General features: G+C 38.4%; 1 protein-coding gene across 4 annotated transcripts in view; it reads left to right on the forward strand.

The window, feature by feature from the left end:
* The window catches only part of LYRM4 (LYR motif containing 4), a 92,342-nt gene that overhangs the window by 48,707 nt on the left and 20,247 nt on the right, over window positions 1–23,388 (forward strand). The window contains exons 3-5 of one of the 4 annotated variants that reach the window (XR_010829450.1): window positions 293–412; window positions 3,980–4,074; window positions 4,602–4,701. The exons of 1 other annotated variant lie outside the window; for it this stretch is intronic. The gene's annotated coding sequence lies outside the window, so the exon portion shown is untranslated. The remainder of the gene's footprint in view (window positions 1–292; window positions 413–3,979; window positions 4,075–4,601; window positions 4,702–23,388) is intronic. 2 more of the 4 variants (XR_010829448.1, XR_010829449.1) reach the window with 2 other exon arrangements.

Below are 23,388 nucleotides of genomic sequence, written 5' to 3' on the forward strand. Positions count from 1 at the left end.
TTTAGCAACAGAAAAAATCACGTTTAGGATAAGAATTTCAGAAAAAATAGTGGATCTCCTCTGAAAGAATGTAGAAGTGGTATGTGGAGACAAACATCCCTTTTTCTGTTTCATTAAATGGAAAACTTAAATAGAAGATTGGTTTAACAGAAGAAAATAGCATAGCTGAACTGTGAACAATTTCACAGAAGCTCTGTCTCAGTTCATCCTGTGTGATGCATGTTCCACAAACCTGTCAGTCTAGTTTTTTTCTTTAGAGAAGCAAAAACCCTTTGTAATTTTTTTTCCTTAGGCTACATGACATCCTTCGTTGTCAAAAGGCTGACTCTTTGCTGTACTATGACATCCCTATGTTTAACATACTAGTGAGAGACAGTCCTGAATTCTTGTAGACCAAGTTATGGAAAGTCAGGTAAGTGGCATTTTTCTTTATTATATTGCCCAGCTTTTCAGTTACACACAGTCAGTACACAGATATGTTGTAAAATTTATGTGGTAAAAATGTGCAATATAATAATATTAAAAAGCCACTTACCCTACTTACTGTTTGTGCAGCCAATTCCATGGCACAGTATTTGTTGTATGGTGGGCATCGAGTCCCCTTGCAGAAGTGAGGCATGCATGTACCTGGCTAAGAATTAGGTCTGTCTTATAAAATGTATCTTACACACAAAAGGACAAACACAAAGGGCAACTGTTAATCAGTGTGAACAAAGTGAGATCCAGTGATGGTTCCCTTTTGTAGTGCTAGTTTTTCTTTTTCCAGCATTGCTGTTTTTTCTTAAGGCTGAAGACCAGGAAGACACAGAACTGCAAAGATTTCAAGCCTGTCCTTGTTATTGCCAATACTATTTTTACTACTACATTAACGAGCATCAGCAGTGACTTCATTTAGTTTACAGAACTAAAACCTACTCTTAATGGTAGTGTGCTAGTACTTTGATTTTGGTTTTGTTCTTTTACCAATGGACTCTGTCCACTTGCACAGGAGGAGGTTACGAAGAGACTTTAAAACAGCTATAGCAATGAACTGAGGATAACATTCTTGTATAGATGCACAAAAAGCTAGGTAACTTGAATAACCTTGAGAACAGGAGTAACCTGGCATATTTTTCAAGTTACATAAACAGGTTCTAAATGTCAATATTGTTTAAAAAGCAAAATCTTTGTATTTAAAGTATGCCGGGGGAAAAGCAGTGCTTAATTTGATCGTGGTGTGTACTTGTTAAGCCTGTAATTTCCATTGTTCATTCCTAACTACAACTACTCTCTGTATCTGATAATAATCTGTATCATGCTACAGATTATTTTTGGTGTAGAAAGTAACATTTAAGTAGTAGTTAGCAGAGATTTCTATCCAGTTTAAATTTCAGGTTTTAAGCATATGTGTTTAGTCTAATTTCTTAAGATCGAAATACTTTATTTTTTACTTTTTTTTAATCAGAAGGATCTTTTTCTTTGTGTTTCTTTACTGTATTGCCTATTGGATCTAGGAAGGATCTTGCACATAGTTCCTGGGAGAAAATACTGCTTTGGGATAGATAAATGCTGGAAAATTTCAACATGTAAATGGTGAATGAGAATAGTGAATTCTTCTGAAAAGTTCTGCAGAATGAGAACAGGACTCTGAGTAAAACAACTCGTCAATTTAGCTATAGTACAATCCAGTACTTAACGATACAAAGTCAAAAGTAGAGTGGGGATGAAACAGTAGTGGATACATCAGATTGCAATTAAAGCCAAAGTTATAATTCATAACTTGTTTACACAAAATTGTGCTTGTTTTTTTCCAATGGAAGTAGAAGTTGAGACATACTTTTGAACTTCAGTTTGTGGAAAGCTGTTCATGTTTCATCCCACTCACAGGGACAGCTTTGACAAGGCAAGAAAATAGTTTTAATATCATTTTCAATGCCACCCTTGCCTGTCATAATGAGAAAGATGCCTGTTTGGTGACTGCTTTTTCCCAGCCAAAGCCAGCTGCCTCCAGCTAGACCTTTCTTTGGGAAGATCAATCATGAAACTGTATATATCTCCCTAGGGAAATTCACTGTGTGTGAGTACAAAGCACAAACACCAGTGGAAATTCCCTGTTTCAAATTTTTCAGTGACTGAAAGATTTCGTAGTGATCCTAGTAAGCTTTGACAACCATGTAGAAAGAGTACTCTTTATAACTTAAATAAACAGAAAAGCATTTTTAATAATTATTAGGTATAAAAACAAATTTCTTCTTTCATATCTAGGATTGGTCCTCCAGACTAAGTTTATAGTAAGTATGTTGTTCTGAGAATGTAGGTAATTTATGATACAGCCAGAGGTATAATTGCATTGTGAATAAAGAGCGGATTTCAGCTTCCAGGAATCTGAGGTATTTTTCATGAATATTAAGTAAACTTTAATGACTGAAGGAAAGAGCAAACTGGAGGACAGTCATTTATATCCTGTCTAAACTGGCCTACAGCCACATTAATGTTTGTAACAGATTTAGAGTATAGCTAAAGTAACAGTAAGGTTTTCCTCTTCTTTCTCTATACACTTTTCCATACCATTTTTAGACAAATACACGTAACGGAAAGGGTGAAGAATAGCTGCTTACTTAGTAAAGTTTACAGGAGATGTTAAAGAGAAGTGGAATGTAATTTTAATCAGTGCTGTTTGAGTAGTGACAGATTGCAATTGAATGGTTTGAGGCTATTAATTGCAATGAGATTATACTAGTTCAGCTACCTCTGATGTCAGGTACTTGAAATATTAGTTATTTCAAAGGCAAATTGGATTATAAATTATTAGTAAATCTGTACCAAGGTGATTAAACCCACTTGTAAACTGTCAAACATGGGTGCTATTTCACGTTGTTAGTCAGTTGTACATTGGAAGTCAGGAATTAAATTTAGGGGTTATATGGGGATATGTGAATTAAATGTGTTACTTCTGAGACTGAGTGTTTCCTGGGCTTTCTACCCTCTCAATGACATTTGTTTGTTTAGCTTTACAGTTTTTCTAGTCCACCACTAGCCTTTTCGTCTGACTCTGTAGAAGATGCTCTAGAGAGGAAGCTGCTTCTCCGAGGCAGATTTAAAACTCTCTTGACCACTTGGGGGAGGTAAAAAACAGCAGATCTGTGCAGCCCTCAAACAGGTCACAAATACAGTGATGGCATCCCAGAATTTCCACTCTGAGGGTCTACCATTGCTTGAAAGTGCTGTTGTCACTATAACGGTATTTTTTCCCGGTACGAAGGATGAGGTATATTACCCTGCAAGGGGCTTCTTGGGTATACCATTATGTGTCGTTCTTCTTATCAGTCAGATGTTTTTTGGAGCAGATACAGAATTGCTTAATGGTTTAGTATTGCATTTTAAGGAACAAGGAGTGGAAACAATGGAAGCTGAGGAAAAGTGAAGTACTTTGAAAGTCCTATTAACTTATTTGTGTAGCTAAAGAATTTTGCCATGTGTTCGTACTCTCACATGCACACAAAAACAATTCCAATCCAGTGCACAAAATAACTAAACAAAGCTCAAAGGTCTAGAAATATGTACATCCAGAGCAGTGTAAGAAAGAAAAGCAAGCAGACATCTTTTTGGATTTATTTTCTCTTGTCAGTGTTCTTTCACTCCCAGCTTGAAGCTTTCTCACTGATATGTTCTCTGATGTATGGGTATTTGCAAGCGTTAGTAGAATTATAGGCATTTTAGACAACTGTTTTTTACTCCTCATTTTTTACGTGAAACATTTGTTACAGTCACTACAAAACCTGGCATTCTAGATATTCTGTTGTATGTGCTATTAAAAGCAGTCATCCGTGGGAAATAGGACACAGCAATGTCCTGTTGGTAACTATGATAATAAACAGATGTGGTTGATATAAAGCAAAATTTTCATGTCTCTGCAGTTCCTATTAAGTGCCCTGGTCTTGAGCTGGAGTTTGGGAAGCAGGAGGGCTCCTGTATTCATTCATTTTCTATTCCTTTTCAGCTTTTTTCTTGGAGTCAAGGAGTAATTCTGCAGTCCATGCTTCTACTACATACCTGACATTATGTCTCTGCTCCAAATACTACTCCCTTGCAGAGGTACCTCCTGCAGACTCATTCTTGGATACGTTCATGTCGGTTACCAAGATGGTAGGGTTGGTGTTTCTTAAGTGACCTTGTATTCTCCTGTGCTATTTGGAGTCTTGGTGTGGTGAGACTGATCCCAAGAACATGTTTTCTTTTCTGGACTTTGAGAATTCACGGCCCTGCAAGTTGCCTTCTGAGGCTTGTAAGCCTTGAGGCAAGTTGAGATCTTATCCAAGCCAAGTCCGTTCTAAGAAGGAAACTCAAGGCCTTGGCAGTATTCCAGGTCACTTCTGCTTTTATGGGTAGGACCACAAACACTGCTGGGTCTGGTTCCCTTCTTTCATCTGTTAGCAATGTTCTCCCTCTCTGTTCTTGCCAGCTGGTGCTGAGTGTCTCCGTAGGAGATAGAGCACTTTATGCTTCTGTCAGCCAGTCCTCTTGGACTTACCATTAGTGCAACCTGTTGCACCATCAGTGCACAAAATCTTGGTCTACCCTATTATAGCTGCAGTGTCTTGCTCCAGTTTTTCATTTCACAGGTCAGTTCTCTGTCAGCAGCTCAAAACATGATCATCTTCCCGAAGTCCCTCCCTGGTGTTGCAGCTTGTGGCCTAATGACTTCTTCCCCTGCTCCCTAAGGTACTAGCATGAGTCTTTCTTCTGCTTCTTGTAACAGACAGGGTCACCTGGCTGCTTGCTGGGAATGGCTGAAGCATCCACAGGACCTGTTGGTTCCCTGTTCAGAGACCACAGGAATCAAACCTCCACAGCATCAGGGGGCTGTCTGTGGACAGTGCCACACTTAGCAAACTTGTTCTACAGATGCTGTTCAAGATACCTCTTCTATATAAGCTACTTCCTCAGGCTACTGTGCAAATACACATAGGACAAGTTCTTGAAAAGAAAAACATTGTTTTAACAGTGTTTGATAAGTTTGTAGCCCACCTTCATTCCTCTGTTCCTCTGAGAACCTGTAGGAGGCATTTCAGTCATGTTGTGGAACCAGTCTTCTCTTCAAAGCACAAAAAAAATCTGGTTATTTCAGGTAGTCATCTCAACTAAGAAAATAAATGTTAGTGCTATGAAATGTTGTTACTGATGCATGTTTCTGAAAACAAGGAAATTATTTATAGGTAGATGGAACTTGAAATCATTTTGCATCTCTTAAAGTTTATCCAAAAAGCCAAGTGTCACACATTTTGCATAATGAGTGAATAATTCTCTCAGATGTTTTGAGAGGTGACTTGTTTCACAATCTTACTGGAATTATTAGTGGAATTAGTAACTGTGCACATATGATTTGCTCTGAGAATGGGTTTTGGTTTGTTTTTAGACTTTAGCCATATAAATGTATTTCCCAAGGGCTTTTGCATTCTAAAAAATAATTCTTTATCTTCACCATCAGAAGGTGAAAGAGTAAAAACTTTATATACTTGTTACAGACTTAACATCCTCAGGCATGTTGTGACTCTAATTCTTTGCTTGGTTTTGCTTTCTTCTTTGCGTATTTATATCTTCAGTTTTCCGCTCAAATATTTTTTAGCTTTTAATCTTGTTTGATAGTTAAACGTAAAGTAACATGCTGATAATGGCAATAGGTAGTAGAACTGGTAAGCTAACCCTTTATTCATCAGTGTTGCACTGTCTTGAGTTTCCAGCAAGCGTTTATGATCTGTGCTGCCTTATGCACTGTAGGGGGGATAATCTGTTCAGCAGAAATAATGGTCAGTGCTGCATTTCTGCAGTTACATTTAATTTCCTGAATCCCCTGTAGCTCTAGGTACCTGCAGTAGAGCAGAAGATGGCTGCTTTTGATGGGAAGGAAGAACAGAGTAACTTCCTGTACATACAATACTAGTTACACTCTCATGCCCACCTTCACACAGTGCTTGCTAGGGGGACTTCAAACGTTTTATGTCACTTTTGTTGCTCAGTCACATAAACCTGTGATTGAGTCCTTACTCCACAATCTTTTAAGCTGATCACCTAGTGAGGAAACATCAATCATCATTTATACCTTTGCAATCTGGTATTTGGGTGGAAGAGTGATGTTCCTTGAAGTTACAGCATTTTGCCAGTGCTCAGCACCAAAAAGGGCTTCAGAATTTCATCGCTTTGCTTTTTAATCTCAGTCACACCTTCCTTAATGCTGCACAGAAACTCCTCTCAATCATTGTGCTCAGTTGCCTTGTAGTATAGGTGACTTCTCAGTTAGGGAAGGACATGTTGGAGTGTTATGGTTGATTCAAGTGAGTAATCACACTGCATATGTGTGCTTTTTCTCTCGGGAACACCCTTTGGTTTATTAATATCTTGCTTTTTAAAAATTAAAAAAAAAAAAATCCCAAACCCAGAATAAAAAGTATAACAGGAGTTTGCTGCTACCCTGCTGTATCTTGCATGGTCACCAGGCATTGTCTGAAGTGGGTGTAAGAGGGCGTAGCAGGCTGCCTCGCAGCGGGTGAAGAATTCTGAACTAGCAAAATTTCTGCAGGCACCTTGCGCTTGGTCAGGATTCAGTAATGTCAGGTGTGTCTGTAAATACAGCGAGGCAGGGCAGGGGGAAGCTGGCTGAGGCTCTTCATCTGGAGTAAAGCTTCTTTCCCCACAGCTCACCATTTGTTGCACAGGAAACCATTGAAAGCTGAAGTGGAAAAAAGTCATTTTCCAAAATAAATACATAGAGGAGAACGTGAAGAAGAGTCTGTCATTCTTACCACATGAGGAAAGTAATCACAACCACGTCTTTGTTTTCTAAAAACTGGGTTTGAAGGGTGCCTCCTTTGCATTAGGCAATTCCCTGAAAGATAACTTTGAGTCTATTTTTTGCACTTCTGCCAAGAAGAACAGTAATGTTCCTTGTGTGCACAGAAAGAATAGTTGTTTGTTCCCATACACAAGAAAGTTAGCTAGATCTGCACACCTCTTCAGAAAGCTGTTTGATTATATATATATGTGTATATATAAAGTAATAAGGAAGAGTCAGAAAATAACACAGGTTATAGTTCTTTCAGTGATTCCTAACAAATGTTTGCTGATCTTGTGATGATGCTTGTGTAAGAGAGATTTATTATATTTGTTATCTGTAGAATAACTGTCACATAGGCCGCATCCAAGTATGTAGCTATTCCTAAATGAGGCCCAGGGGCTATTGTATCACCTTTTGGGTAGAAGGTGTTTTGAACACCGTCGAGCTATGCGTTTCTTCACCAGCCTCTTATTCATTGCTGTTCACTGGCAACACCAGCTATTAGCTAGTTTTTAATAAGTGTGTATACAATTTACAGTTACTAAACCACAGGCACGTTGCAGTTTCTGCCCTCACCGTGTATATGCCCAGGCACCCTAATAGAAATCAGATCTCTTTCTCCACACAAACACTCATATCTTTTGCAGTTGGCTGTTGTGCGTGTGCATTATTACTTTTCTTTTTTTTTTGTAGTACTGCAAGAGCATTTGTGTTTCCCTTTGCAGATTGCTAGGCCTGCATCTACTGCTTTAAGGTCTCAGTTTTGCATAGAGAACTTCCTACATCCTCTGTGTAGTAACTTGCTAAATGGTGACCTTTTACTTTAAAGGGTGTGCCTGGAATCAAACAGCATTTTTCAATAAAAACTTATAGTCTACCCCATTCTCTTCACTATTACAAACAAAAGCCTCAATTAATCCGTAGCTCAATTAATCCGTATATGCTGATTTGAAGTCAGCTTTACCTTCTGCTGTAGGTTGTATTAACACTTAATGATATTGAGAAAATACCTGTTAATGAATGAGGCAAAAGGGAGAGCTATAGTGGAGCTCTTACCAACTGGTGCAAAATGTTTTGTGCAGGCTGAAATAAAATATGTTTCAAACTTGAATGGGAGCAAGTTTGGAGATCCGGCATGGTGTGGTGAGAAGCCGTAAGCAGCATAACCACATCCAGGTGGATTTTGAAGATCTCCAAGGAGGAGGCCACAACCTCTCAGGGCAACCTGTGCCAATGCTCCGTCACGCACAGAGCACAGAAGTGCTGCCTGGTGTTTAGACAGAGCCTCCTGTGTGCCAGTCTGTGCCCATGGCGTCTTGTCCCAGCACTGGGTACTAAATGTGATGACTAATGGTCATCATGTTGGCATAGCCACTGCTGGAGCAGTGAATTGTAGCTTTTAAGAAACAGAGTGTTATGTCAGGAGATTACAGCTGCACAATCCAACCAAAACACCTTGAACAAATGAAACCTCTTGTCTAACAGCACTTTGTCATTGCTCTGTAAGTACTTCATGGTTTCAGTCTGGAAACACCCCTCTAAGGACCAAGGAAGTAGCCTAAGAGAAAGGCTTAGTCTAATAGTTACTGGACAGTGTGTATGTGAAACCCTGCTTGATGCTGTTGTTTTTGTAGGCGACTTCTGCTTTTTTTAATTAAGCAAAAATTAGGCAGGATGCTTTCTTTTCCAAATACGTAGGTAAGCAGCAGGAATAACTAATATACCTGTTGCACTAGATTTATTTTGCTTTAATCCGCTGAAAGTACGTTGCTGAAGCCTGCCATTTGTGGCTAGGTCTCTTTTGGGTCTTTCATTCTTGAAAATTTACTCTGAGGTCCGTGGCATCTCAGTGTTTAAACTTTTGGGGGAAGTCATGATATTTGAAAGCTGCTGTTACAGGTAAGGGCAGGCAGCACAATCAGCATCTTCATCATCAATCAGCATCTTCATCATCAAAGATGATGAACTGGGCATACAGAAGAAAGAAATTGGATGAATCTTCAAAATCTTGCCTATGCAAATATTTGGATGTTATTATGCTTCTACAAACTTCTCCTGCAAACCACATTGGAGAAGTTAGGTAGGGGAAGTAGCCAATTCATACAGTTATCAGGCAGCCTGAACTGCAGAAAGCTGTATTCATATTTTATTTTGTAGGCAGACCTTCCCTAAATATTAGGAGGCAAAAGAGGACTCATACAAAGGCAGAGCATGGCAGAAAATTCTGGGGAGAATGAACAAAAATTTGGGGAAATACTGTGAGGTATTTAATTCTTGTTGCAAGTAAATGATCTTTCAGACCAATGATTAATGTGTAATCCAGAGGTACAGTGTGGAACTGTTTCTTTCAGTATATAGAAGTGATTGATTGAAGTTGAATTAATTATATGCACGTGACAGAAGTTCTAAAAATACAAAATGTGCTGTAGGCCTTGTCTAATTCAGCAAATAAATGTCAAGTCGTCTTATGTGCCTTTGGTTATGCATTGTAACATTGTTTTAGATGTTGGCATTGCATATATTCTTCCAGGAAAAAAAAAAAAGTCTCTTTCTAGACTTACGGATTTTATTCTGCTAGAATCAGAAATCTCTCCTGAATATGTGTTTCCGTAACAAATCGAATAGCAGTCTCTCTGTTCTCTTGAGGCTTTTAATTATGATTTTATTTGAAGTCTTTACTGAGCTAGTAGTTGAGGCAATACAGAATTTTGAAATATAGCCCGTCAGCAGTTCTCGTGATTCTAGTTTCTGCATGCAGAATGTTAAGGAAGTATGAATAAAACTTAATAAAATGCATCAAGGCATTATGCAACTGCATATTGTTGCCTCAAGAATATTACAAGTATTTTGAACAAAGAAAAAAAAAAGGGTATATCATCTTATTAAACAATGTAGAATAAAATCTGTCTTAGAATTCATACACAAAATCTGCTTACAAAGACCAGTGTATGGAATTAAAGGAAGGAAATAGTAGGATGCAGTTTTTCAGTGCACTCTTTTTAGTGGTTTTGCCATAGACAAAACACAAAGAGAAAGCAAGCATTAAAAGATGCAAGGTAGATTCTTCTTTGGCTCTCCTTTGTTCTCCAGCACCTCTCACAGGCACTTGTGTTCTGCTGAGATGAGCTCTTGTGTGCCCGCTTCGTGGAAGAAGTTGGTTTTGGAAAGAGACATTAAAAGGAAGTAGTTCAGATCTGCTGCTTTTGGAGAGGAGAAAGCCCTGCTAATAGGAGAAATGATGAAAGGAAGAGAAGCCTTAAGGGCGCAGGGGTTAAGAGTGAATTAATGGACAGAATAAAGCAGGGTGGGAAAGGAAAAATAAGCATTATGTTTTTGTTGTTACTGCATTTCCGCAGCTGCTTAAGATTTTCAGCTCCCTGGTATTTATGTGGTTTTGACCACCATGATGTATAAGCAAAAAACAAAGCGATGCAAGTCTTTCCCAATTAGTGTCTGCCTAAGAAGAAGCCTCCTTTTTAATTGTGTGTTTATTTCTTCTAGCTTGCTGTCCTGACTCTGTCAGCTTTTACCACCTCCTCTGTAAACGATATGCCCTGGTGTCAACCTGTGGTAGTCAGCAATGCGCCTATTCTGCACATCTTGAAGTTGTGTAAGACCCATTAAATCAGAGGAGAAGAAACACCAGAAGTGTTTAAGAAACACTTCTGTGGTTCTGCTTGAAGATGTATGTTAATCTGGTACATAAATGAGAAGAGGAAGACAGATGCTGCCAGGGTTTTCCTGTGCTTTCCTCTGGTGTAATTAGGATCTTGTGTTGATTTCACAGTTCAGCATTTTGGTGTTGTCCAGTGACATTGGCTCAGTTGGAAACCAAGGGAAATTGGAATCCTTTTTTTTTTTTCCACTTTAAAATTAAATTGTTTGGCCAGAGTGTCCAATTAGCACTGGTCCAGTTACAAGATATCCTGGTGAAAGAGAGCAGGAAGCAATACATCTTGTTTCCGAAGTACAAACTTCATTTTATTTTTAATCAGTGCCATTAAGGAAGACTTCCTTGGAGCAGGCTTCACAGAGGGTTTTTTCATTATCAGCTCAAGGTGAAGCCAAAGGGAACCTTTCTTATTTCATACCAGAATTGATTTTTAAAAATAAATAAATAATAAGGGTATACACAGGGGGTTGGTGCATGTATTTAAAAGTGGAGTTGTCATTGGTAACACAGCTGATTTCCTTTGTTGCGAAAGTCATTGTTCATTACTTACCTGAAGTGAAAGGTTAATGGCCTGTAGCGATCTGAAGAAACCCCTACAAAAATGCACAGCAAGGATCTAATGTTGTTATACAATAGTGCTTTCCTCAGTCAAGACAGGCATAGAACGTTGCTCTTCCAATAAATGTATTTGATATAAACCAGTATTTAGTATATTGGAAAATAAAAAATATTCCTGCAACTGCCAAACGAACAGCTGTCACCAAGGTCACAAATTTTGTTTTCTTTATCTGTATTTGCAAAGCATGCTGGCTATAGTTTGCATAGAACTGCTGCCTTTTTTTTCCCTTAGAAAGCACTTTTCTGTATTAGAAGTAACTTACTCTTTACTGTAGCTGTTGCTTTAATTGCTTTTCGATAGCCTAAAACTGTTGCTTTTGGTGAATATTTTCTTCTTGCAGTTTGTATCCAATTAAAAATGAGATCTTGTGTAGCACCTTTGATACTGAGGTATTCCAAAGAATTTTGCTGGCACTTAAGGAGAAACTGGAACACTTCAGAGACATCAATTAGACACCTTGCTGAGATGTGCCTGTGATGGAGGATTAAGCCAAGTCTCTGAACGGCTCAGGGAAGAAAATGCAGAATATGTATTTTAAACCAAAGAAGAATTTATTGGAGATAGGCTGCAGCTGTCAGTCTGTAGCTGGAGAAAAGCCTGCTGGGTCCCTTGTGCAGGTACAAGTATTTTGTGTAGCACATGGGAAGTGGGATCAGGCTGGCTAGGGAAGCAACCTCTGTAGGCAGGAACCAGAGGGGTGGTGGTGGTTAGCCTGGCCGCTCTCCTAGTCAGTTCACCAAACAGCTGTACAGATGTTGAAAAATGTACAGATGTACAGAAAGAGCAGGGTAGGGAGGAGAAAATGCATAAAGTGACACAAGTGCTACTTTTGAGTGATGGTGATAGCCTGGCTGTCAGGATAAAACGTGCGTCAAATGGCAGCCACTGATTTTTAACAGGCTGGGAATAGCATCCCTTAACTTCTGGAAGATGCAACCGTAAAGGTGTGAAAAGGTCTTTCAGCAGCAGTGCTAGTATAAACAGCTCCACTTCAAAAAAACAGGAGGTTGGTTTCCCAGTGCAGATTTCTAAGCAGCCCGCAGACCAGTGCATCAGTTGGGTACAGGCACATCATGGCAGAGACTCACACAACAGAGGGAGAGCACACGTTTAGATTGCACTACTACAGAAACTGCACAAGTAGGGACAACTTTCCCTCACTTCTGAGGATTCAAAGACAACAACGGGCAAGTGGTCCCCAGTGTTTGTGAGTAATAATTCTGCCAGGACAGATTAAATCACTGGATCCCTTTCTTGCACCACTCAGGTTTTCCTCTCATGCTGACCATTCTCAGCAAGCTCACAGCATAAAAAGAGAGAACATTGCATGTCAAATACATATCACCAGCTTCAGTTTATTTATTTGTAGTTGATGCCAAAAATGTCCTTTTTGTCAATGATACTAGCACAGGTATAGGAATACTTTGTGAAATTTCTTTTTAATCTGCCCCTGCAAGCCGGTAGCTTAATGTTACCTTTGATCATAGTCTACTGAACCTAAGATTATTGCTTTTGTCTAATTTCTCTGCACTGAATAAGAACTCCTAGAAGGCTAAGATATTAAGATATTTGTCTTGATTTAATTGAGTAATTACAGATAAAGTTGCAATTTTTGACCATGTCACTTAATAGAGCTGTATATTTCCTTGCTATAATGGACAATTTTTGAACCCAGTTTTCTTCTTCCTTTTTTATACTTGACTTCCTCAGTAGTTTTCTTTCCCTACCATCCTCATTTCACTCACTGTAAGTTGTTCCTTTCTTCTTTTTTGGTAATTTTAATTTAGATCACATAAACACTGCATGTTTGGGATAAAACATGAAAAATCTTGCTTTGTAGGTGACAAGAAAATATTTTGCAGTTGTAAAAGCCAGAAATTTTTAAAAAACTACTTTGCTTTTAAAATAGCAGGGGGTAGTGAAACCTAGTCTGCAGTGAGGACTGAAGAGCTTGCTTGAAGTTCGCCATTCTTTTAAGGTACAGCATGGAAAAGATACGTATTCTCCATACATATCTTCAAGTCTTCTAAGTAATCTTTTTTTACTGCAATGAAAAACTTGTTAATAGTAAATACATTACTGCTACCTGTGAGTTAACCTTCTTTTGACTTATCAGTTCACAGGAGCCTTTCTCTAGTTATATATGCAAATAAATTTGGGTGCACTACCTCATCCAGTACTACTTACCTGGATAAAGATGTTTGCTTTCCGACTTTTCCCTTACTTAGTTTGCTTGGTATTTATTTTGCTCAACTGCTAAGGAATGCAGTGAAGGGACGGAGAATTATCGGCATATCACTAAGTAGAACAAGAGTTGACAGCAGGTTGCAGGTGAACAGAGAATAATAACTTTCAATCACATGGACCTGTTCCAAAGAGAAACCCCTACAAGGCTTTATGAATCTTTCTGATTCACTACTGTTTGATCTGTTACTCTTCACTCTGAATTTGCAGGTTGTCTATCATGCCCCTTCTCTTTATGCTAGTAATTAATCTATATTGTAAATAGTTTAAATATTGTAAATAAAATGTGTCACTTTCCTGTCTGTTTTAGATGGTTTTGTGGCCTTCTTATGTCTGCTTCAGGCCATAGTTTGGTTAACATGTTTTAAGTGTCAAAATAAGCAACTCTTCCACCTTTTTGTAATAGTGTCTCAGTTTGTGAAGTCAAAATAGTGACCTAGATCAACAACGCTGATCCAGCTGAGAAGTGGCTTGTGTTTTGTTGTTGTGGAGAAGTATAATAGTCTTTGTTAGAAAGTTATCTTCTTCACCTTGTGGCCTTGAAAATATTGATCATAACAATAAGGAACAGTAGATGGACCCACTGAAGTTGGTACAAGCCACATAGCCGCCATATAGGTGTGGTCTCCATCCCTGTATCCTGAACATCACTATCTCCAAAGATGGATCTGTCCAGGAAGCTGAGAAAACTGAGACAATGTCCACATTAACTCCTTAGAGAAGATGTATAGGAACAGATTAGTAAAACAAAATACTTTATCTCAAGAACCTGGCATCAGCATTATGTATGCTTTGGGGACTTTGGTTTTTGTTGTTTGTTCATTTCTGTGTGTTTTGTTCTTGTTGTTATTGTTACTTTTTACTGTGGACTAGCTCCTGTCTGGTCCCAACAGCTTAATGCTTACTTACTGCTGGAGGACATTTGATGTGGTTCTGGAGAAGATCTCTCAGATGGTTTGGTTTGGGCTGAATCCAGTCCATGCATGCTGAGACACTGGCTCACAATGTGGAGCAAAGCCCAAAAAATGAAGAAATGCACTCAAAATGGCTTGTCCGCAGTCACAAAAGCCTGTGGTAGAACAAGAAGATAGGTGAAGATCTTCTGAATCCTTTCATCATGTTAGAACTTCAAGGCAAGTTTCGTTCTGCATTCCCTTTACTATTGAGAGAAACTTAAAAGTAGATTAGGAGGGTGGCTTAATAATTAGAAGGTTCTAGCTATATATGGAACAAAATTGTGCTTCTGTCGATGCGAGAGTTCAGCAGTTAGTATCTGTGACACCAGTGATATGTTTAATTGGTGTATTGATACTAAGAAGTGTGTGATGGTATAAAGCACAGAGAATTTCATTACGGTTTTGGCAAACCTGAACTGAAAGAAAAAGCAGCACAGATGGCTGTAAATAGTAGTAAAATATTCCATTTCATGTCTGCAGAAATCATTAGACAGTGGTTAAAGAGGTGTTTTTAATGCATCCGACTCACTTGGGGAGTTATGTTTCTGTAATGTGCTCTAAAACAATGATTTCTCTTCTATTTTTAAGTGGAACCATTGCCAAGTGCAGACGTGTTTCTCTGAAGTTATGAAATGGATTTATCAACAGTAAAGAAAATGCAGATTCTTTCAGTGGCTTCTTTTTTACTTTTGCCATCTCAGCACAGTCAGCAAGCAGCAGCATGGCTGTTGTTTTCTGTCCACTGCTACCAAAATTCAATCTTACCAGTCTTAAGGAATTATCACAAAAGTAGCATGTTGATTTAATGCTAACAATAAATCAAGATGAGAATGGTTATATAGTAAAACAGATCAACTTACCAAGACAAGCTGTAATACACAACCAGCTAATGACAACATTCTGTAGTGGGTGAGCAGTTGAAACTTTCTGCAGAACTTAGGAGGACTCCATGTTGTACAGCACTTCCCTCCAGACCATTTTTAGAGCACAGAACGCATGATTTGCTGTTGTTTCATTATGGATGCTGAATGCTTCTTACATTACTGTAAGAAACAAGAAGCAAAATCTCTCAGCCTTTTTGGCTGCAGAGTTAGAAAGCATGGCTTTATTGCGTTGTGTGACAGAGTTGCACAGCAGTGATCAGCGCTATAATCACACCTTCTGTGGAATTCTAACAAAACCCTTTACAAGCATCACTGGAACAATACAGGGTCATTTATTGATTTTTAGTCTCCATGAAGAACTGCAGTCTTATTGATTCATCTACAATTTACAAAGCTCTGTCTTGCTCTTAAAACCCCTTTTTATTAGTACAGTTTGGTAGTTTCTGTTTGTTTTATAAGTGTATTTCCTAGTTCTTCAATGGCAGGGAGCTAAGCAGATGAGAATAGGTAAGTTTGTGCATCTGAAAATGTCCAGTTAAATTCAGTCACTGCAATTAAGTTTATTTTCTGGCTATGTGGCTACTTCTGAACTTGCTGAAGCAGATGGTTTGTCATGAGCTGAAGCAGCCTCTATTTCTAGAAAATCTAAGATAGACAAAACAGTTGGCATTCTCTCTTTTTTTATTCCTTTGTATATGTGAAACTTAATCCAAACATCATGCAACCAAATAAAAAGTAACTCTAAACCATAAACAAAGTTTGATCCTGCTTAAAGCAAATGGGAATTTTGCTAATGGATTCAGTGTGAACAGGATTTAACTTCTAGCTTTTCCCCCATTAAGTTTATGGAATATCTTTCCTGAAACGTACACTCTTTATAATAACAAACAAGCAGAACCGTGAATTAAAGGTTTAACAGGGCTTAAACACCACCATTAACTGTTCTTATTTGTCCTATAAAATGCTGTCTCCTTACATGCTTTTCCTACTAAGCTGTACTGCTGTTATTTTTGTCCATGATCAGTGCTTTGGATTCTTGGCAGCACACAGCTCCATTTATATATTATATCTGGCAGGTTTCAGTACCAGCAGACGTGTGATGAGACCTTGGTAACTAGACATAAACTGAGCCAAGGCTGCCCCTCGTAGCTCCTAGGACAGAAGGGCGGTGTTTTTTTTTTCAGTTTGGATGAATGCATTGTGTGTTTCATAAAATATATACTAGGAGAAAAACAGTAAGAGTTCCTGAAAAAGGTTTGTATGTTAGTGCCTCTGTATAGGCCTTGCGTAAAATACATGCTGGGATTTAGTCAAAGGCTTACTTGCATTTGGACTGAATTTCAGTCTCTTCCTACTGGACAAAACTGTGAGCAGACAATTTTCTTGAGTGATCTTAGGAGTCTGAGAGGAGGTTTTGTGGTAGTAAAAGTAGGCTAAATCTGAAAGAGGATTTTTGAATATTTCCATTGCTCCAGAGGACCCTTGCTTGTTGATTCTTTCTCAGGAATTTTAAATAAGGAGTGTGTTGAGAGAGGAGCATCAGAATTTGAAAATGGTTGTACCTGAAAAGCCCTGTCATCTGTTTCAGTTGCTGTCATTTATCTCAGCAAGTGGCAAATTTCTAATATTTTTAGAGGATTTGGGGAAGTGTCATCGCCAGTTTGCCCTTTATGCCTTACACGCATACTTTGCAGAGTGTCAGCACTGCTGTTTTGGAATGCACTTTCTTGTGGCGAGACTCTTTTACAGATACTCACTCATCTTTCAGAAATGTGTACTCATCCTCCAGTATGAAGTAATTCCTATTATTGTTGCCCTTGCAGAGTTTTTTTTTTTAATTGTTGCCCTTACAAGAGCTTAAAAAAAAAAAATCAGATCATCCTGGGGAGTTAGATTCCTTTTTGTTAACTAGTACAAGCTTCAAACTAGTATCAATTTTTTTTCCCCTTAATTAAAACAACTGTGTTGCAGTTGAAAATCAATGGTTTTAAATCTTGAACAGCAGATCTGTGGGAGGTGCTTCAGTGTTTTAAGTTGCTTAGTTTTGTGCAGGAGTGAAGTTGAGGTTAAACGAGTATGCACTGGCAATCAGTAACTGGAACACTGCTGTTTTGGGAGTGTCGGATTCTAACAGATTCTGTGCACTATTGTCCAGCAACTTGTTTTTTAATTTTAATTTTGTTCTGGATAAGAGATTTATGTGGTAAGTGAAGAGCTTAAGATGATACCTGTAGTTTTTATATGGATTCAGTTGTGGGTTTGCCAAGTACCTACTTCTCTGTTCCCTCTCCTTACTATCTGCACTTCTGTATCCACAAGTGAAAGTTTCATGCAGCTGTCCACCTGGAAGTAAATAGTTTGTTTCCTGTCATTTCATCTCATTTCACTAGCAGTGTCCACGTTTCCCGGATAGCCAAAACAACAAAAAAACACTTTTTATAGCCAATTCATGCTGTAAACACCATAGACTGAGCAATACACTTTCTGAGGAGCAGGGGTGGAGAGCCTGTCATTTTGAACTCCACAGCAGCCGCAAGCAGTGCAGACGTGACTCATGTCATGCCACCAGCAACTACATCTAGTCTCAACCAAGGCCAGTAAACCCCCAGGACTTCTGAATTTTGCTAGGGGATGCTGCGGAACTCTGTTTGGATCTCTGTTCAGTGCTATATGCAGCATGTGTGTGTCAGCTCTTTAGTTGTGGAGGTTTGTAGGACCAAGTGTAGGGCCACCCATGTAACATATGTCCAGTTCTCTGAAACTTCTTGGACTCCAGCAAGCTGTGTGTCTTCATCATAGCTGGAGAGATGTGTAAACAAAACTATGAGCAGTCAGTGAGAGTTGATAATGTCATAGTTCCAGAGAATCTGAGATTTCTCTGTACTTCTTCCAGTAACATTTAGGTGTTTCATTTTTCTTGTGACCTTTTTCTCTAGATACTCTTAACTCTTCACAAACCGTTGTTCAGATAACTAAGAGGGAAATATTCCAGTGGATACTTGCAGAATATTTGAAGTGGCATAGAAATGGTAAAGAAAAAAAACAAACAACCTTCACCAAAGAAAACTGCTTCTTAACGATGAAGCAAATAATACCATCCAGTTGCCCAGAGACAGTATTACAGTTCCTGCAGTATTTTTCTTCCTTGTCTTTGTGACCTCATCTGTGTCACTTCTTAACCTTCTATCAGAAGCTTTCTAAGTCCTGGTATTATATCGATACATTTTTCAACTCCCAATGTTCTAGTTCTGTCTTTGTAAGTACCTTCTGCTAGCTCGTGGTTGTGAAAATAGCCTCTTGTGAAGGCCTGTCCTGCCTGTCCTAATTCTAATCCAACCTGGATCACCTAGTCCTCACTTTCTGATACTCATCTGATAAATTCTCACTTGTTACTCAGTCTTTGCTTTCTCCTGTGAAACCCCAAAATGGACAAGCTATTTCTGTGCTTTATTTACAGAAGTTTACAGAAACTGGCTATCAGGGAAGTGCCTTAGTGAATTCGATTTTTCTTCACACATTTCTTCCTCTCCCTTTCCCCCCTTTTTCCTTTTTTTTTTTTTTCTTTTGTGGTCCAGGACAGTTTCAGCTCAAAGGGCATTAAAAAAACAATATGAAAACCATTGCTATATTTCTGCTTGCGCAGTGTTTACAACCTGATAGTTGGGTGCTGTTATAAAAGAAGGTAAAAATCAAAGCAGGGAGTTGGGGTCAGTGGAGGGTGGTTGGTTGGTATTCTTTCTGTTTGGGTTGGTTCTGGTTTCGGTTTTGGTTTTGGTCAGTGTTTTTTGTTGTTGTTGTTTTTTTTGTCATTGTTGTGTTGTTTTATTTTTGGTTTTGCTTTTCTGGAAAAGCTTATAAAGATGACCCCGGACTCCAGTAGATCATTTCTAGAGATGCAAGGTGTTTGATCTCTCTGTCTAATCTTTCTTCTTGTGTGGTATTAAGATGGTGACTGTGATTTTGTCCTTTGTTTCTTTCCTGTTTGCTGTAACTCTTGGTCAAAAATGTCAAGTGTTCAAAAACCAGTCTGTCTCTGTACATTTCCTCTCTAATCCTTTCAAGAACAAGAAGAAAACTCAGAGCACTTTTGCAGAGGTAGAATTCCACTGAAATGTGGATTGGATCCCAGCAAATAGCAACCCACATAAGGAAGTATTCTGTCTTTGCGAGAGCCAGGCTTTTGCCATGAAGGCAGTAACAGCTATTTTGCTATCAACTTTGTATGTAATATGGAGGCTCAGCACTAGAAATACCAGAAATCAGCCTCCAAAGGGCAGGCATGTTTCATGCTGCCTTCCATTGTTACACTAAAAATTTTTGCTTCTGGTTTTATGTATTGTAGAAGTCTTCACATTTAGATCTCTCTTAAGAACGGGTAAAATTCCCTTTCAACAAACTAACACAACAGCAGTCATTATGAATTCAGTTCATTTCAGAAAGATGTTTCTTACTTAAATAAATACCATTGAATGTTACGTTCAACCACGTTGCGAAACTGGATAACAATTCTTTGTTCAGTCATATAACATTCAGCTCCCTTCCCTTCGCTTATCAGAACAGAGGCAACCGTGGAGTCAGAGAAGAACAAGATGTGACCTTGAGAGATTTAAAGAATCATATTATGCAAGAACAATTTTTTTTTTCTAAATTGACTAGTTGTACAAAAGAAGTGGGACCTTGAATGTAATTTATTTTTATATAAGCTGTCCCACATACAAACATAATAATAGACCCTTGTCTACACTGTGATATTTCTATTATTTAGAGGCTGCAGTGGTATACAAATATAATTTTTGGTGGTGGAGGTGGAAAGGAGTAATCACTTAAGCCTGCACAATGTTAGGTATATCAAAGAAGGGTATAGATGGTACGGCAGCCTCTGCGCTAACTTATGTCCCTTTATATTCTCTTAAGAAAACACCACAGAACGCTTCTAAATCCTACTGCTAATTCTGCTGTAGAGCACTGGAACATAGCACAGTGTGCATCCAAACAAACTCAAAATGAAACCTGCTAATTTTAGTCAGGGGTGGCTCAGAAGGTCAAACCTAAGCAATAATGTGTAGAAGAGCGCCCACTCAACACCACCTCTTCCCCTCCAATATGAAAATCTGTTTTAGATGAGGTTCTGTTGTGCTATTTAATACACAAAGTGGAGTTCATAGTTTGAATATGTGCAGAATTAGCATTTGTTTTCATAGATTGCAAATGTTTTTAATAAACATTCCAGGCTTGATATTGCTAGAGAGGATTTTTACCATATACTTTACATTGGTGAGTTGCCTAGCAAGTTCAATGAAATGAAAATATTTGCTCTGGCATGCAAGCAAGTTCTGAAAGGGCTTAGGCAATATTTCTGCTGCAGAAAATGTCAGTTTAGACCTGACTAAGTTCTGTTCTAACTTGAGAATTTTATTTTATTTTTATTAATTAATTTAAAAAATGAAGGCAAGCTATTTGCTTATTCTTTGCTTATTCTTTACTTATCCTTTCCAGGCCTCCCAGGCCACTGTACACTTATTTAGAAAATACACCAGGAAAATAGCACAGGGAATTTGGGTTGTGTGTTAAAGTAACCTGCTTGCAGTTAGTTAATTAAAATATATAAGAACTTAAAGTAGATTGGTGATAATGTTTTGCGATTTAGTTTGTGAGCAGCGTGAGAACAACATATACAGCTATCTGTACTTTCTGCAGCAACCATTTCATGGCCATAGAGAAAAGCCAATAAGGTGAGGGGACCTAATGGAGTCAGAACCCCTGCATTTTCTTTTCTTCTGCTCTAGCTTGAGAAACTTGTGTATTTTTCCTGTCTGTGGTACAAGGACGCCTACATTGTAGCAATTATAAGAAGTAAACCACGATAGGCACTAACAAATGGCTTTATGATCATTTAGTAGAAAATGTTGTTTATAAAGGTTAAGAAGATTATTGTATTCATCGATGTGAAATTATTTTTAATATGTTTGGCATAAAATACTAGTATTTTACAGGGTGGACTTTATTTTGTTTCATTTAACATAATAAAGTGCTTCTAGATTTCAGGCCACCAACATTTGTCATGCATTTGATATACAAAACAACAGTTAAAAGTGATATATTAAGTTATGGTTTGCTGAAGAGAGAGAGACTGAATATCATTCATCACAAGGAGGTTGGGAGCAGGGAGGTGTATTCCCAGTCAGTGTAGATCGGTTAATTGTAGTTTTTCTTTTATGTCCACACCTGTGTCTTTAGTATATGTTTTCACGTTGTCAGTTTTGAATTTTATGACTGAATAGCTGTATATCAACTTTATTACAATTTGGATTGATGCTGGGTAACAACAAACCGTGAAAGGATTTGGTAAACCAGAAGTATGAAACACTCCACGTGTCGTTGTCCTCCAGCATGTTTTTCCTGATACCCAAAGTTGCTCGCACCATGCGGTGAGTTCGCACTACAAGAACCATGAAGGCAGCAGGGGTTTCTTCCACTGCCTGTTGACCTGACCACACCTGAACACCAGAGGCTGTAGGGAAAGTAACACGCTTGTGTTCACTTCTATGGCAGTCAGCTGGTATCTGAGAGACTGCTGAATGGTTGTATTGGTACGTTATCCCTAGGAGAAGCAGATTTTGATTTTTATGGTAAATAGTGATAAAAGTTCTACTTGGCCTCTGAGTTGTTTGTGAACTGTTGGTCTCATGCCTAAGAACTCGAGCATGCAAGGTAGTCTAGTCATTACACACCTACCTGCTCACCTGTGATAATGCTGTTTGGAACAATGCGTGCTTTGAGAGGCTAGAGATCATACCAAATGCATTAATTTCCCCACTTGATGTCCACCAGGTATTATCCTCTAATAATTGCAGTTTGGAGAACTTGGTGAGTTAGATCATTTCCCTTTATGTGCACAGCCTCTGCCATTGTTCTTCCACAGCCTCTCGTCTTCTATAGGAACTTGAAATTTTCAGAATTTGGGAAGTCCTAACTCCTAGTGTAGGTGTATAACTCAGGGTCCATGCTTCAAGTCTTGAGACATCTGAAGATGTTACTTTTGTTTTGCATGTTTTAACCTCTTTCATGGGTAGATGAGATCTGCCAGGACAGTGTGCCTGTAACGTCCACATCTAAGCTGTGTCCTTCCTGCAGATTCCAACAGCAATTTTTACTTGGTGTTTGTTTTTGCAGGACCTTTGTGTTTGTTATTGCAGTCATAGTTGAACTACAAGAGGACATTTCTAAGTTGCTCTGTGGTTGCAAGAAAATACTGTTTAGGAATCTCCTTGCTGGCATTCTTAAAAGATCCCCTAAATACATCTGTCCCCTTACAATTCTCAGTAACAGGACAATGACAAGGGAATAGTGACCTGACTAAATCACTCTCCTTGATTGGTTGTAAATCCTCATACATATTAGAAATTATCAACCTCTATCTTGTTCTCTTGCTCCCTTTTGACCATGAAGTTATTTCAACAGAAAAATTTGTAAGGACAGAAGTTACAATTGGTAATTAATATTTTAGACAAACTAGTAACATTTCACCTTTGTTTGTGTGCTCTTTGGGTCCTCTGGCTCACTTTTCTCAAATCGTATCAGTTTGCCCTGTGTATCCTGACTCAGAGACAGTAACAAGCATTTGATCAGCAGAAACTGAAAGTAGCTTGTGAATGCTGACAACATTCTTCTCAATGTCAAGTGGACCTGACTGCTGGAAAGTTAGTATATTGCATTACATTATGCATTGCATACACAGAAAACTTATGAAATTTAACAGATCCATTTGGCAAAATGATTTGAAGTACCTACAATGAAATGCGCAGTCACATAAATAAATACACATTTCAAATTACAAGTTTGCAGTGCTGAAGCTGGTACAGAACACTAAGAAATGAGAACTGAAGGCTGTAGTAACAGGTAGGAATAAACACCAAGTCCACTTCAGTTGTTAAAATTGGTTATGACCTATACCACTGCTTTCTTTATATGAATCTATTTACCTATTATTTTCAAACAGGTAATACTTTATTTCTGTTTGCATTATTTGCTACCTCATTAAGCCCATGCATCTACCTGTCCGGCTTTACCTGAATGTCTTGATAAATTCTACTAATTAAGGAATGTAAGTAAACGTTTTACTGGTAAGTAGCTGAAGATCAGTACAAGCAACACACTGCATCCATTGAAATACAGCAATTAGGAGCTTTTTAAGCAGCCGT

This window comes from Anser cygnoides, chromosome 2, assembly GCF_040182565.1.
Source record: "Anser cygnoides isolate HZ-2024a breed goose chromosome 2, Taihu_goose_T2T_genome, whole genome shotgun sequence".
Lineage (NCBI taxonomy): Eukaryota > Metazoa > Chordata > Aves > Anseriformes > Anatidae > Anser > Anser cygnoides.